The 15271-nt window shown below is 51.4% G+C and overlaps 1 protein-coding gene across 8 annotated transcripts in view; it reads right to left on the bottom strand.

The window, feature by feature from the left end:
- The window catches only part of PTK2 (protein tyrosine kinase 2), a 118666-nt gene extending 104498 nt beyond the window's left edge, over nucleotides 1-14168 (bottom strand). For 4 of the 8 annotated variants that reach the window (XR_013959314.1, XR_013959315.1, XM_080646576.1 and 1 more), the window contains exon 1: nucleotides 14009-14144. The gene's annotated coding sequence lies outside the window, so the exon portion shown is untranslated. Of the gene's footprint in view, nucleotides 1-14008 lie in introns of all 8 variants that reach the window. The other 4 variants (XR_013959311.1, XR_013959312.1, XR_013959313.1 and 1 more) reach the window with 4 other exon arrangements.
- Nucleotides 14169-15271: the final 1103 nt, after the last annotated feature.

Genomic DNA, 15271 nt, shown 5'->3' with positions numbered 1-15271 from the left:
CTGGGACATCCCCATCCCGGCCTCACCCGCCCGCGCTGTGATCAGTGACTGACGGCTCTCCCTCGCGGACTGAAAGAGCTTGTGGGGAGGGCCCCGTCTTAGCTGGCTGTCCCTTTCAGACCCCAGCAGAATGCCTGCCACAAGACTACACACAAAAGCAAAGGTTTCCTGCTACTTATTCATGCACTGAGCGCCCGCTGCTGCTCCTGCACGTGTCACCTGAGGGCTCACCGTAACAACACGGCTTAAGCGTTGTTCTACAACTCACTGCTCACACACGTCTAACTCGAGAAGGAACTACATTCATTTTTTGTGTTAGCATACCCTACACTTCACATTGGCACTTGTCCCTCTCTTGTCGCCATGTGACTATTAGGAATGCCTAATAATATAAACTTTAGCTTTGTCGAATGTAAAATAGTGTGTTGAAAACATTTCATGCCAACTAGAGTCCCAAATACCTGGCTGGCCTCCACGTACCAAAACGTGTCTTGTGATGACGGGAGGTGGGGGAGGCCAGGGGAAACATTTTAATTGCTGGGTGCGATGGTTCAATTTAGGAGGCAGCTGCATCTGTTTGACTTTGACTTGGCAGTTTGGGGTACATTACATTTAAAGTAAGGTTCCTGTCATCTGGATGGTTAGCCTTTGCTCACGGCCCCAAACCGCTGCAGAGCACCGGGTGTCCGCCATCTAACAAGGACTGGCTCCCTCGGGGGTGGGCTCCCTTCAATTATCTGATGGAAGCCCCAGTCTCTCCCAGGGCAACAGCTCACATGCTCACACAATTCTCCTAAGATTTCTGGGGTTCATGAGCCCAGGAGTAAATGTTTCCTCCGCAAAGCCTCTGTCCAGTCACTAGCACGGGCATCAGAGCAGAGAGAGCGTCATGAGGTCATCACCGAAGGGGAAGTCTGGGAGCCATGCTGGACGTACCCTGGGCCCCCCTCGGCCCTGCTGCTGCACTCACCAGCCCAGGGCCTGGAGGTGAACTCAGCGGGCCTCACAGCCTCTCTCCCAGTCTCAGCTGCACCCTTAATTAAGGCTTTCTTCATTTATTTGTACAACAGCCATACATATAAAAGGCTGTGTCCATCTGTCCAACTGGTAGCTATGACGCGCACTGACCACCAGGGAGCAGACGCTCAACACAGGAGCAGCCATGACACGTACTGGCCATTTAAAAATAAATGGCACCACGGACCTGGCGCCGACAAAGCAACACTCGGCTTCCCCCAAGGGGGACACAGGCCCTGCCACCATCCCGGAGCGACACCCCACCAAATCGCAGCCAACGCTGCCAAGACCCCATGGCACAAAATGCGGCCCACAGCCCAGCCCAGCCCGGGAACAGTCACTGTCTGTGCCTGATAATGCCCGGCTTCCTCTCCCTAGCAACTAGCCTCCTAGGAGTTTCTTCAGCCCAGGAACACGACTCGCTTTATCGCCAGGTGCAAATATTTCACACTTTAACCAAATGTCTGTGAAGCGTTTTCCTGTGCCTCATCTCATTTGATCCTCACAGAAGTCCTGGAGTGGGTAGATAGGAGACTCGGTGGAATCCTATTTTCTTTTCATTAGCCAGAAAACGGAGATTTAGAAAGCTTAGAAACTTGACCGGACTGAAAAGAAGTAAGAAATGGTGGACCTTGAAAATGACTTCATGTTTTCTCACTGCACAGATTATAGTCAAACACTGCTGCAGTTAAATATTTTACCCTTTGCTCTCCCTGCATGATCTATAATAATAATCTGCTTCGTGTTGATATTTACTGCTGTGTTGCTGACAATTACCTGAAAGAGAAGTTGGGGTGCTTCGCTGGGCTGGAGAAAGTTTAGCTACATCAGAAAGCAGGTCTAATTAAGCAAGTTTATTCTATATCTATAAAAGGCTAAGTTGACTCACGCACGCGCAGTACACATAAAGCTCTCACTGCCACCAATCGCACGCGTGTGTTTCAATCTGTCATTGCCGATCGTGAATTTAGTTGATACTTCTATTATAGAGAAAGTGCGAATAGCGATATTAAAATATTTCTTCTAATTAATTTCCTTTCAATGTGCACGAATCTGTGCACTGGGACACCAGTAATTATATAATTATATCGCACCCTCTGAACTTTGCTCGCCACTTTACCAGTGAGGCGACACTGGGCAGCTGTTTCCTTAATGACTTCTAAAGTGTGTAACTGCGATACCCCTTTGCTGAGCTTTGTAACTCCAGTCCAACCACCCTCCTGCCCCATAAACCTTCTCTGAATTAGAATCAAGTGCAAACTGCATTGATCTTGTCTATAATATCAACTTCACCGCCTTCTCTGCACAACCCATCCTGTACTCTCAACTTGACAAAAGCATTCAGTTCCACAGAGCCAGCCTCTCACACCCGCGCTTTTGCACAGGTGTGTCCTCTGTCTGGAAGGCCCCCCCTGCTTCGCCTTGTCCACTGACCTTCTCCACGTCCTTTCCCTCAGCTAGACTCTGCAGAGGTGGCCACATCTGGTCCGCAGCCAGTTGTTGGTAGAGGTCCTGGATGAAGAATGATCTTTACCTCTTTAAAGGGCTAAAAAATGTGACCCACAAAGTCTGAAGTGTTTGCTGTCTGGCACCGCCTGAATTTGCCCAGCACTGGGGACGTGCCTTCTGAGTGCTCAGAGCACCTGCTACGACATGAGCGCTGTGGGCAGTGCACTGCAGTGTCAGGCTTGGCCCCTCGGGTCTGTACCTGTTACCAGACAGGCATTCAATAGACGCTGAACAAATGAAGTGATCGAACAGACCAGCTCAAGGACAAACTAGGGAAACACACTGAGCACAAAGGGCAGCCTTCAGTAGCAAAACACTATGTAAGTCTGTTAACGATCCAGTGCCAACACTTCACATCTGTACCCACTTAACATGGTAACGTACACAGAGCCTCAGAGGCTGAGTTCACCACAAGCACAGACTTGATCGGTAAGGACACTGGGATCACAGAAACTCGACAACTTGTCAGAAGTCCCATGCCCAAAGGCAGAGCCAACATGTGCACCTCGGCCTCCTGTCTCCTAGACGAGATGCTCTTTCTACTGAGAAGACCTGCCTCTCTACACACACCCCGATACCTAGAGCCCTTCACTTACTAATTCCTGAGGCTTTGGGGAAGGGACAAAATTTAATTTTTGACTCATTATTTAATTTTTATGATTTTTCACATTAATAATACTTTCTGTAAAAAGACAACAACAAAATAAAGTTGAAAAGGACACCCAAAATAAGGACTAAATGGCCTCAGCATAATCACCAACCAAAAGTTTCTTTCCTTTTTTTAAATCAGCCCTGAGAAAGTAAGACTGAACAGCTTCAGTAACAAATTCAGTGGGCCAGGCGGCTGCAGGCCCGGCATGGGCCCCTCTGACAGCTGAGCTCAAACAGACTGGCGGGCGAGATGGTCTCTTCTGGTCGCTTTTCCGAGAGCAGCAGTTTGGGGAGAGCAGGGCCAAGAGCTGGTCGTGCACATTTACCCCTCAACCTGAGGCAGGAGCCAGCAGGCTTCCAGAGGCAGACATAAACTGTGAGAAACTCTACCAAAAGCTTGGACTAATCTATTACTCAAGTCTGTTTTTCATAACCAAGGCATAAACTACTTAAGGAGCTCAGAGCCCAGAAGTTTCCAAGTTAGACCAAGACCGTAGCCAAAGTGACCTACGACATGGGTCTACTTAAGATAACATTTCAAAAAACTAGTTTCATACACAACAAATTTTGTGGCTACAACCCATTTTAGAAATAAGTCACAACCAGGTACATCAAAAAAATGCACTCATTTGTAATTTATCAAACACTTTTCAGGAATCTGAATGGCAATTAAAAAGTATAGTATCTACATAATGAACTTACTGAATAGAACAATAAATGCTTTATGAACTAAATAAAAATACTTCATATCAAAATTTAGCCCTCCAATAAAGAAAGATTCCTTAAATGAAACAAAAAAATGCTAATCATAAAAGAAAATATTGATAAAGAATTTTAATATTAAAAACTTTCGTCCTAAGACACGTCAAAAGGAAGACGACAAACCCACGCTGGAAGACAAAGGCCTGCTGAGGTCCACACCCAGGAAGAAGGGCTAGGGCCAGGAAGCAAAACAGAGCGGAGGCCAGGCCAACGGCCTCACAAGGCATCCTCGAGCAGAGCAGGGAGGTGGGCAATAGTTAAAAGAAGCTCAACAACATTAGTAATGAGGGAAATTCAATTTAAAGCCACAATAGATATGATTACACACTCAACAGAATAGCAAAACTAGAAAGCCAGACAAAATAAACTACTGGCAAGGATGTGGAGCCAGGAGTCACTTTCTCATATTCACGGGGGAGCAAACTGGTACAAGCTCTTTGAAAGCAATTTGGCAGCAACTAGTCACGCTGAACACTAGCCAGCCCCGAGCCAGCAATGGTGCTCCCGGACGGATGGGCTGGACAGCTGCACGCATGTGGGCCGCAGGAAACACAGCAGCATTTGCAATAGCAAAAGGCTAGAGGCCAGCCAAGTGCCCATCCATCGCAGGCCAGATTACACAACAGTGAAAATGAATGAACACTGGCAATGTACACCCCTCAGGTGAGTCTCAGGATCAGAGCTGAGTGCAAAAAGGAAGTCGTAAAAACACATATAGTGTGACTCCCTTAGGAAAAAGCTCAGCCCTGGTTGGTGTGCTCAATGGTTGGAGCGTTGCCCCAAGCACCAAAAGGTTGTGGGTTCAATTCCACGTCAAGATATGTACCTAGGTTGTGTGTTTGCTCCCACCCTAGGTCAGGGTGCGTGCAGAAGGCAACCAATAAATGTGTCTTTCTCACATCTGTTTCTTGCTCTCTCTCTCTCTCTCTCTCTCTCTCTCTCTCTCCACCCCCTTCCTTCCCTCCCTTCCACTCTCTCTGAGAAAGCAATGGAAAAAGTACATTCAGGTGAGGATTAACAAAACAAGACAAAAAGTTCAAGACTGACAAAAAGGCTAGAATTGTGCCCAGTGCGTGCCAGGGCCCATCCACAGCATGGAAAGCTGGCAGAGAGGGACAGCGAGTGGGGCTGCTCCCGCATGGCCCTGGTCCACATGTCCCTGGTCCTACCTGAAGCACTCTCGGGCTGGAGCTCAGTGGCTACAGAGGTTCCAAGCCATCCCTAAGACTACTCCATTCTTACCCGTTAGCAGGGAAGCCTGCGTGAATGGATGGAGCGCCGTTTTTTCCACTTGTGACGTTTTCTTCAGTCTGTGGTTTCTGCCCCCTCTCTTGATACGAGAGGCCATGTGTGGCGCAGTGCACCGCTCTGCACGTCCCCACCTCCATCTATCTTTGCCTGTGCTCTTCTTCTGCCCAGAACACTGTCCCCATCTTTCCCCTCGCCCCCAGGCTGGCTCCTACTGACCCCTCCACAGAGAGCGCAGCCCCCAGCAAGCGCGGCAGTCCCCTGCAGCTCTGTAAAGCACGTGGACATGGCATGGCAATTGCCTATTTCCTGGACAACAACCCCCAAGGGCAGGGATTCAAGTCCACACATCATAACTATTCCCAGTAACTCTCAGTGAACTGGCAGACATCTGGACGCTAACTCTCAGTACTCAGTGGTTTCTGCTCAGTGCACCGCCTGCCCAGTCTGAGAACCCCCACACCCCTCGTGGGGAGGCTGCACGACAAGCTCATAAAGGGGCTCAATCATCTGTTCTAGCCGCAGGCAGACTGCAGAGAAAGTCAAACTTTACGCAACAAGGACACCTGTATTCGTGGTTCTCGGCAGACCAGTGCGCCCGGCCAGTCCCCGTGACGTTCTCAGTGTAGCCAGTGCTGTCCAAGAGAATTTCGTGCAATGATGCAGATGCTGTGTCTGCAGTGTCCCAGGTAGTAGCCACCAGCCACCTGTGGGGACTGAGCACTTGAAATGGGGCCAGTGTGACTGTGGAATAGAACTTTTAATTTCACTGAATTTTAATAGCACATGTGGCTAGTGGCTACTACAGGAGAAACGGCAGCGCCAAGTTTGATGGTAGACACTGGAGTAGAAATGAAAAGTTTCCTTGGTTCCTAACAGCAGGCTGTATTATTTGAAAAAGACTATATTGTCTGAAAAAAGACTTAAAAAGATGGATGGAATACTTTAATCTTAAAAGCAACCAGAAACTGACAAGACAACAAGGAAATACCGGGACAAAATTAAAGTGAAATCAGGAACCCAGAGATAAACCAGCACAGAAACCACCTTTGCCCTGAGTCATTGGCCAGTTCTGAAATTTTCAACTTTCCTTTCCACAACAGTGCGGGGAAAGAGACAGAAATCAAAGGCTGGGTCCCCCGAGTGTCTAACCCACCTCAGTGAGCAGGGCCCCTCGCTGCCCCGCTCAGGATGGGCGTGGCCAGCGGTGAGCCGTCTCTAGTGGAATCACAGCTCTGGAGGGGCACAGACCCTCAAGCCTGGACCTCGGCCTCAGGTGATGGCAGACTGGGTGACGCAAAATCAAATGCTCTCGGGAGGGAGCCACCTTCTACAGACCAGGCCTTAAATAACGTGGGTCCACATGCCACACACAAATAAAGATGGTCTCAAAATGAATCAGAGGCCTCCATGTGAAAATGAAAACTACAAATCTACGGGGGGGGGGGGGGGGGGGGAATGGGAGAAAATCTTTGTGACCAAAATTTGGCAAAGATTTCTTAAATATGACACTAAAATAGCACAATCCATAAAACAAATTGATAAATGGGACATCATCAAAATGTAACTTCTGCCCTTCAGGAAACTGTTAAGAGAATGAAAAAACAAGCCACAGCATAGGACAAAAGCATTGCTCGTATCTGATAAAGGACTTGTAATAGAATATATAAAGAATGCACCACTAAGGGGGAAAAAATTTTAATGGGCAAAATATTTGAACACCAAAGATGTTAGGGATGTCAAATAGGCATATGAAAAGATACTCAACATTATTAGGCACTTGGGGAATGTAAATTAAAACCACAGTGAAATACCATTAGACACCTATAACAAGGGCTAAAATTTAAAAGACTAACCACACCGCACATTAATGAAACTGATCCTTCTTCATACTATACACCAAAATCAATTCAAGAGAATTAGAAAGTTAAAGGAGGGAGGCAAGACCATGAAGCATTTAGAATATAACAGAGGAATTCATTCATGGCATCAGGGGAGGGGAAGACACAAAAAGCACCAACTATAAAGGAAAAGACTGATAAGACTTAAGAACTTCTATTCATCAAAAAAAACCCAAAAAACCAAAAAACCCAGGGCTTGGCCGGGTTGGCTCAGTGGATAGAGCATCAGGCCTCGGACTGAAGGGTCCCGGGGTGGATTCCTGTCAAGGGCACATACCTGGGTTGCAGGCTCAATCCCGGCCCTGGTTGGGCGCGTGCGAGAGGCAACCAATTAATGTGTCTCTCTCACATGGATGTTTCTCTCTCCCCCTCCCTTCCACTCTCCCTAAAAATCATACAAAACTATCCTCAGGTGAGGATTCACAACAACAACAAACAAACAAACAGAAACATTGAGTCAGTAAAACTGCCTATGACCAAGTGGGAAGAGACAGTGGCAAAACATATAACTAACAAAAGACTTCTGAATAAAGAAGTCCACAATCAATTTTTAAATAGAAAAATACGGGCACTTCGTGAAACAGTGAAAAGACAGGCAACCTCATTCTCGCCACGAAAAGGCTATTTAAAACCACGAAGCGGTAATAGTACAGAAGCCACCAGCCGGTGGGGAGGGAAGGCCCCGGAACCCAGAGAGGGCTGCGCAAGGCAGCAGCAGAGCAGCGGGTCAGCGGCGGCCCTCCCACCCCCACCCCCCACCCCCCGCGTCACTGAGGGGCACCAGGAGAATCGCGGGCTGGCCTTCTCTGAGCAGCTCCTCTGGGCCAGGCACCTGAAGCACATGGGGTCACAGCCTGTGGCCGACTGAACTCTAATTTCCTTTGACCAATTTTAGGAAAGACACTGTTCCAGAAGGCTCTTTCCCACCAGCTCATTTCTCTTTCCCCTTCACAGAGCTGTGCGGTTGACTGAAAGTTTGATCATGGGGTGTGGGGGCAGAGGGGGGTGGGGGGATTTATGTGGAAACTCCTTCTCACTGTTTTGGGATTCCACTTAATTCCACCTGCCTATCCCAAACGCTTCTTCCCTACTTTGTAACAACTCTCACAGGGTAAGGACCCCTCCTTCCTACAAAGCCCACAACCAAGTCATTTAGTCCAGGCTTTGTCCTTGACTGCCTTCAGGGCCTCAGCAGGAGGTACTGTCCCCGAGCAGCCAGAGCACTGACCACCCACCTACGCCAGCAGAACAGGAAGCTGTGGGGACCCAGGGTCTGGAGAGGATAACCAAGTCCTTGTCCCTGAACTCACACATTCTATCTGCCAATAGGAACACCTGATTCTGCATCGGGATAGGCACCTCACCAACCCCAACTTCGTACCGTGTAACTTTTATTTAGCCTTTTTCTTAGGAAAAAAGGGAAGAACAAAAGGCTAAACAAAATGTACTAAAGTTAGATATGCATTTAAGGTTAGGCAGAGAATCGATTCACACCACCCTTCCATCCGTCGTGCCAAGACCAGGCAATCGCCCTGACTCTAGTAGAAGCTAGCCAATCTTCAGCACCAAAACGAAACTACCAGGGAGCACGTGCCTTAGGCACTCACACACACACTCTCCTGCCATTAACCAAAAGCCACAAGTCCAGGAGCCACACCAACTATTGCAATGTAAAACCGTTCGTTTAAAATTGTTCATTTTAAATCGGGACTCAAAGTCCTTCCCGGGAACCCAGTCCGACGTGGTCTGTAAATGAGGGTCTTCACCACGGCACACCAAGCAGCAGCCTCCTGGCGCAGCGCAGTTCTCCAACCGTCAGTGTTTGATCAGACGCTGGACACGCAATAGCGTGTAAACCAAAGTGCTGCCCTCGTGGCGCTTAAACTCTGACGGGAAGACAAGGTCACGAGTAGACACAACAAGCACCCAAAGTTCACAGCAGAATCCAGGCCACCAGATGGCAGGACGTTTAGTCGAACGTGAGGGCAGGAGGAGATGCTGGGCACAGAGAGCCCGCAGGCACGACTTTGTAGGTTCTTCTAAGCCTTGGTTTTGGTCCACTGACGCCAAATAAAGGAGTAGAGAGTGTGTCAACTGGTAAAAACAGGATGGAAACTCTAAGCTGGTGCGAATGAGCAGTCATTTCAGACGTTTTCAGAGCAGCAGTGTGTTACAGATGAGACACACAGGAGCACTACGGAGCTTATCTGTGAGACACTGGCAGTTGCTTTTCCCTCCTGTTACTCCTTGCTTCCCACAAAACTGTGTTCACAAACAACACTGACCCCCAGAGTCACCGATGACAGAACTCCGTGAATACACAGAAGTTACTAAGGCACGTCCGCTGACAAACAGGCATCCGTCACTGCACAAGGCGCCGCCCTTTTATTTAACTGATTCCAATTTTAAATAATTAAACAATTTTGGTATTTCATTACAATGTTTACCAACTCTGTGTTAGCCATATCAGAACTTCAAGTTCTGGAAGTATCAGATTCAAACAGAAAACACAAGTTTCAACCTTCCCAGACATGGTCGTTACTCTTGCACACTACTCACTCCTACTTCAGGAGGCTGGGTTAAGATGTTCGCGACTGCTCCTTCTCCAGCTAGGAGCGGGCTCTGGTCAGTCCCTCAGGCCTGGCCAAGGAGGACCCACCACTTTGGGGTCCAAAGACCGAGGGCGAGCTACTCTAACTCCAAACTCGCAGCGTTCCGTCTACAAGATGAGGATATGAACAGCTGGACAGCTCTCTAGTCCTCGTGAGGAGTAGAGAGGAAGCAATCAGGCAGCCGCCCAGGTCTGCCCGCGGTGCTTAACCAATGTACCTTCCTTAACTTCCTTACAGTGCGAAGCCTCTCCCAGATCCAGCCGCCCACAGCCTGTGTCCCACACAGCGATGTCGCATGCCTTCCCCTAGCATTGGATAATGTTCAAATGTGTTGACTTGGGTCATTTTTCTGGTTCTGAAGAGTTTACAGTAAATGGCAATGTACATGAAGCTTAGGTAGAATGATTTTAATTAAATACAAAGTCTGTAGGGAAACACCTTCATGCTCTTAAAACCAGGTAAAGGCTGTGGTGGTGCCACCAGGATTTTCCTGAGGCTTCCAGCTGCTAAAGAGTGGGAATGGTGCCACGTGGGTAAAACATCTATTTCCTCCTTCTGTCTATAAACCATGTCAATAGTGTTTATGCAAATCAGACGCTAATTAACAGCATGCACTAGAAATTCTCTTAAACTCAAAGTTGAACTATATATGCTTATCTGGATTTATTTTCATCAGAGAGCCTAGTAAAGAAGCAATCCAATTATTACAGACAGGAACAGCGGGGGCTTCTCTGCTGTTTTATAATCAGAAACACGAAACATTGGTGGAGAGAAAGAGCAATGAAGAGTTCAAATGGCCCTAGCCAGGGTGCTCCATGGTTAGAGTATCAACCTATGAACCAGAAGGGCACATGCCCCAGTTGTGGGCTCGATCCCCAGTAGGGTGTGTGCAGGAGGCAACTGATCCATGATTCTCTCTCATCGTTGATGTTTCTATCCCTCTCCCTTCCTCTCTCTGAAATCAATAAAAACATATTTTTTTAAAAATATAGCCCTGGCAGTGTGACTCAGTGGTTAGAGCGTCGGCCAGAGCACAAGGGGTCTCAGCTTTGATTCCTGGAGGAGCACGTACCAGGGTGTGTGCGGGAAGCAACCAATGGATATGTGTCTCTCTCACATCGATGTTTCTCTCTGTCTCCCTCCCTCCCTCCCACTCTTTCTAAAAATCAGTGGAAAGAAATATCCTCAGGCAAAGAAATAAAGAAAGAGAGAGTTCACATACTGTTTACAGAAGAGAAGTAGAAAATCACTCTCAGTGTAACCGGGAGAGGGTGGAATCCCAGGTGCCCCCCGAGCTCAGTCGGAACTGCTCTCCATCCCCTTAAAGGGCACCTTCTAAGGACTGACAAGCAACTTCCCGTGTGAATGCTTATTTGCATTCAGAAACTTCCTGGACGTTATTACTATTGACTCAAGGTCACTTACTTTGTCCAGATTTTTCATTGGCATTTTTCAGTAATTAATACAGGCATCAGTAAAAAGCCTCAAAGACCTTCACACCAATTTTTTGCTAATTATTTAGGGCTTTTTTTTAAGGGGAAACAGTAATGACAATATGTTCTTAAACAAGCTTTAAGATAAAGTACTACAGAAATAAGCTTTTATCATTTTTTAACAAAAAAACTCATTTCACAAATATGACAACAAGAACAGAACTTTCAATGCTATTGAAATTTAAAACAAGATTTATTCTAGCTGAAAATGTCTTAACTGCAAATATTTAATTTCAAAAGTTAAAGATTTACATAATATATTAATACTTTAAATCTAATCTTTATTGCCCTAGTGACCATTTTTTATTATTTTCTCAAAATCAAGAAAATTTAAAATATAGGAAAAAAAGTTTCCATAGTGTTTTATAGAGTTTCATAGAGATAGGAACTAAGATCCTATTTCTCTTATCCAAATAACATCCAAAGAAAGGATAGTAATTTTCAAAATTATTTTTACCATGTTATAGTGGATGTACATACATACATACATACACACACACACCACATATATAAATTAGTATAATAATTTCTTCTGGGGAAGCTAATCATCTTTTTTAAAGGAACTAACTTTGACAATTTCTCCAACTTCCTAACAAGAAAATGATCTGACTAGTTTTGAGAACTGGGACATTAAATTCTGTAGTTTCCAACACTGGGCATGGAGTGTAGAAACAACGTTAAAAACATCTTGATCCTCAAGGCCGTGCCAGGCCGCGCTGAACCCCCCCGCCCCACAGACCCTTCATCAGGCCTGCGCTCACCGAGCTCCACTCCTGATCTGACACTTGCTCACCCTCCGTGGGTGCCAGTCTCAGAAGAGGCTCAGGTCGCACCTCCTCCCGGACCCGGTATCTGCCCCAACCGTGAACGTTAAGTTTGGGAAGCAGCCCTAACCGGTTTGGCTCAGTGGAGAGCGTCCGCCTGCGGACTCAAGGGTCCCAGGTTTGATTCCGGTCAGCGGCATGTACCTTGGTTGCGGGCACATCCCCGGTGGGGGGTGTGCGGGAGGCAGCTGATCAATGTTTCTCTCTCATCGATGTTTCTAACTCTCTATCCCTCTCCCTTCCTCTCTGTAAAACAGCAATAAAATATATTTAAAAAAAAAAAAAGTTTGGGATGCTTCCACTGCCCGGGGCTTGCTGTCTGCTGCCTGTGCTCCTGGCTCTGCCTCTGTGCGCCGAGTCCGAGTGGCTTAGCAGGGAACACGGCTTTTCCCAGCCCTTCCCGGTGCTCTTTGGGAAGCCGGATTGCTTGGTAATTAATGCCCCAGATGCTCTAGAGGCGGCTCTGTGCCGTCCGACCTCGCCAATGCTGTAGCATTCGGTACACAAGCTCAAGCGGACGAACAATGGGCTCGGCCGGTTTCCCCTCCAAGCAGAGCGCAGACCTCCAACAGCCTGCTCATGGAGGCACCGAAACACCAACTTCCTGGACGCGTTCCAGGGGTTTGAATACGACAGGGCTTGGAAACGCACCCCCGTACACCTGGACGGAACACTACCGAGGGCGCACCTCCACCTCCACCTCCACCTCCACGAAAGCACACGGCGGGCGGGCGGGCGGGCGCAGCTGTCTCCTGGGTCTCTCCCGCCACGCACTCTCCTCCCGCCCCTCACAGGGCGTCCGAGGCGGGACGAGCGACCAGAGGGCCCCGCTGTGTCACTTCCGAGAGGGGAGAGGCCGTGTTCACTGCCCATTTCACACACATGAAGGGTGAGGCTCTGCGTTCCATTCCAAGGAGCAGCGGCCTCTGTTTCCAGCCATGGACGGATTTACCGTGCGAGTGAAAACCCGAGGATGGCCGCCTTCCGCACAGATGCCCAAGCGCTCCGCCGGCCCCCGGCCCGGCCCCCGGGGCCCCTACAATGTCACCATTCTCCGCCTCCCACTGCCCCAGGCCCAGCTGCAGGCCCACGCCGCCGGAATGGGACAGCTGAAATGGCTCCAGAAGGAAAAAATACCGGGAGCGCGTGAAGCTACAGAATCCTGCAAAAAACCCCAACAAACAAACAAAAACACAAACCCTACACACCCTCCCGACAAAGGCCGGGTGCGAGGGAGGAACCGAGAGGGCCGGCCGGCCGCGGTCCCCCTCGCGCGGCGGGGGCGGGGGCACGAGAGGAGGAAACTCGGGCGGCACAGTGACCCCGCCGAGCTCCCCGGCCGTCGCCCTGGGGTCGCGGGGCCGCGGGGAACTTGAGCGCCGGCAGCAGGGATGGAGCCCGGCCCGGTTCGAGGTCACCCGCCCGCGGCCCTGCTCTGACTGACACTCCTTCACCCTCCGTGGGCGCCAGTCTCAGGAGAGGCCCCCGAGGGTGAGTTTCCATCCCGGGTCCCCCCCGGCGTCCCCGCGGGTCTCCCGCTTCCTCCTCCTTCCTCTCCCCTTTTGTGAGGCGCCCGGCCCGCTCGGCGGCGGCGGCGGCGGCCGGCCCCCTACATCCCCGGCCTCTCCGTCTTCCCTGAGCCCCCCGCGTCCCCACCGCCCCGGCCTCCCCAAGTCCCCGTCCCCCCACAGCCCTGGCCTCTCAGTCCTCCCCGAGCCGCCGGCCTCCTCATGTGCCCCGGCGTCCCCACCGCCCCGGCCTCCCCGAGCCCCCGGTCTCCTCACGTCCGCGGCCTCCCCATGTCCCCAGCCCCCCGGAACGAAGGCGGGCGGCGGGCGGGCGGGCAGCGCGGGAGGAGCCGGCCTCCGTCGCATCCGTCTCCGGGACTGGTCTGTCCGGCCCCGATCGGCCCTCCGCCCTCGGGCCGCGGCCCTGCCAACCACCAGCTCCGGGAGTGGCCCGCCCGCGCCCCGGCCCGGCCCCGCACTCACTCGGACCGCGCTCGGCGCGGGGAGGCGAAGACCGACGACAACGGGGCGGCGCCGCGGGCGGACTGGCCGCGCTCCCTCCCACGCCTCACGCCGCGGGCGCACAGCGGTCCCGGCCCGGCGGCGGCGGCGGCGGCGGCGACGGCGGGCTCGCGCCCTCGGGGCCGTGCTGCGCGTGCGCGGCGGCCGGCGGAGGCGCGCGCTCCCCGCTCCACTACGCGTGCTCCCCCCTCCGCTACGCGTGTCCGCGTCCCGCGCTTCCGCCTCCTGCAGGACCGGGCCTGCGCGCCGCGGGACGCGCATGCGCAGGACGCCGCCGGGCTCCTCTCCGAGGTCGCGCGGGGGACGCCGGGCCGGGGCTTCTGGAGGGCCCGGGGCTGAGTGGGCGGGGCTGCGGGCCGGGGAAGCCTTGCCCCGGGCGGGAGGGGGCGCCGGCTTGCGGACGTCCGGGGGCCGCCGTGGGGGCCTCCGGGCCGGCGGGTGGGACGCTTCCCTGTCCCCAAACCAAACGCGGCCGCTCTGGACTCCCTGGTCGGCGACCCAACAGTCCCGCCCCAGAGTCGGAACCGCCCGTGTCGGGTGTCGCTGTGGGCCTGGTCCGTGACCTCTCCAGGCTTCACGCCCACCCTAAGGAGTTAGGTGCCCTTTGCAGATGGGGCATCTGAGGCTCGGGGGCGTGTTTCAGCGGCCTCGTAGCTGATGCCGGGCCTTGCTGAGATTTGATCTTGAAAGAGTCTGAAAGGGGCTTGTAAACCAGGTGGGCAGCTAGGGCCCTGACCTGGGCGAGGTGCTCCGGGCCTGAGGCCTGAGAACGGGGAGGAGGATGCAGGAATCTGGGCATCACCAGGCAGAGGGCGGCTGAGGGACAGCCAGCTTTGGAGAGCTGATGGGTTAGGACCACGGGGTGGGTGTCCGCGGGTGGCAGGGGGTGAAAATGCCGATGGCGGGGCCTGGTAGTCGGGCTTAGGCGCCTGGCCTTTATTCTTGAGGCAGCGGGGACCTCGGGAAGGGCCCCAGGGGTCCTCAAACTTTTTTTTTTTTTTCAAATTTTTTATTAAGGTATTATATGTGTACATATCTTACCATTGCCCCCCCTCCTCAAACTTTTTAAACAGGGGGCCAGTTCACTGTCCCTCAGACCGTTGGAGGGCCGGACTATAGTTTAAAAAAAAACAACTATGAACACATTCCTATGTGCACTGCGGGCCCGGGACGAGTCGGCTGCTAAGCAGGACAGGCAGCGGGACCCGGCGGGCCGCATGTGGC

This window comes from Plecotus auritus (assembly GCF_963455305.1).
Source record: "Plecotus auritus genome assembly, chromosome: 11".
Classification (NCBI taxonomy): Eukaryota; Metazoa; Chordata; class Mammalia; order Chiroptera; family Vespertilionidae; genus Plecotus; species Plecotus auritus.
The sequence above is the reverse complement of the archived record's forward strand: the minus strand, read 5'-3'. Positions and strand labels throughout refer to the sequence as shown.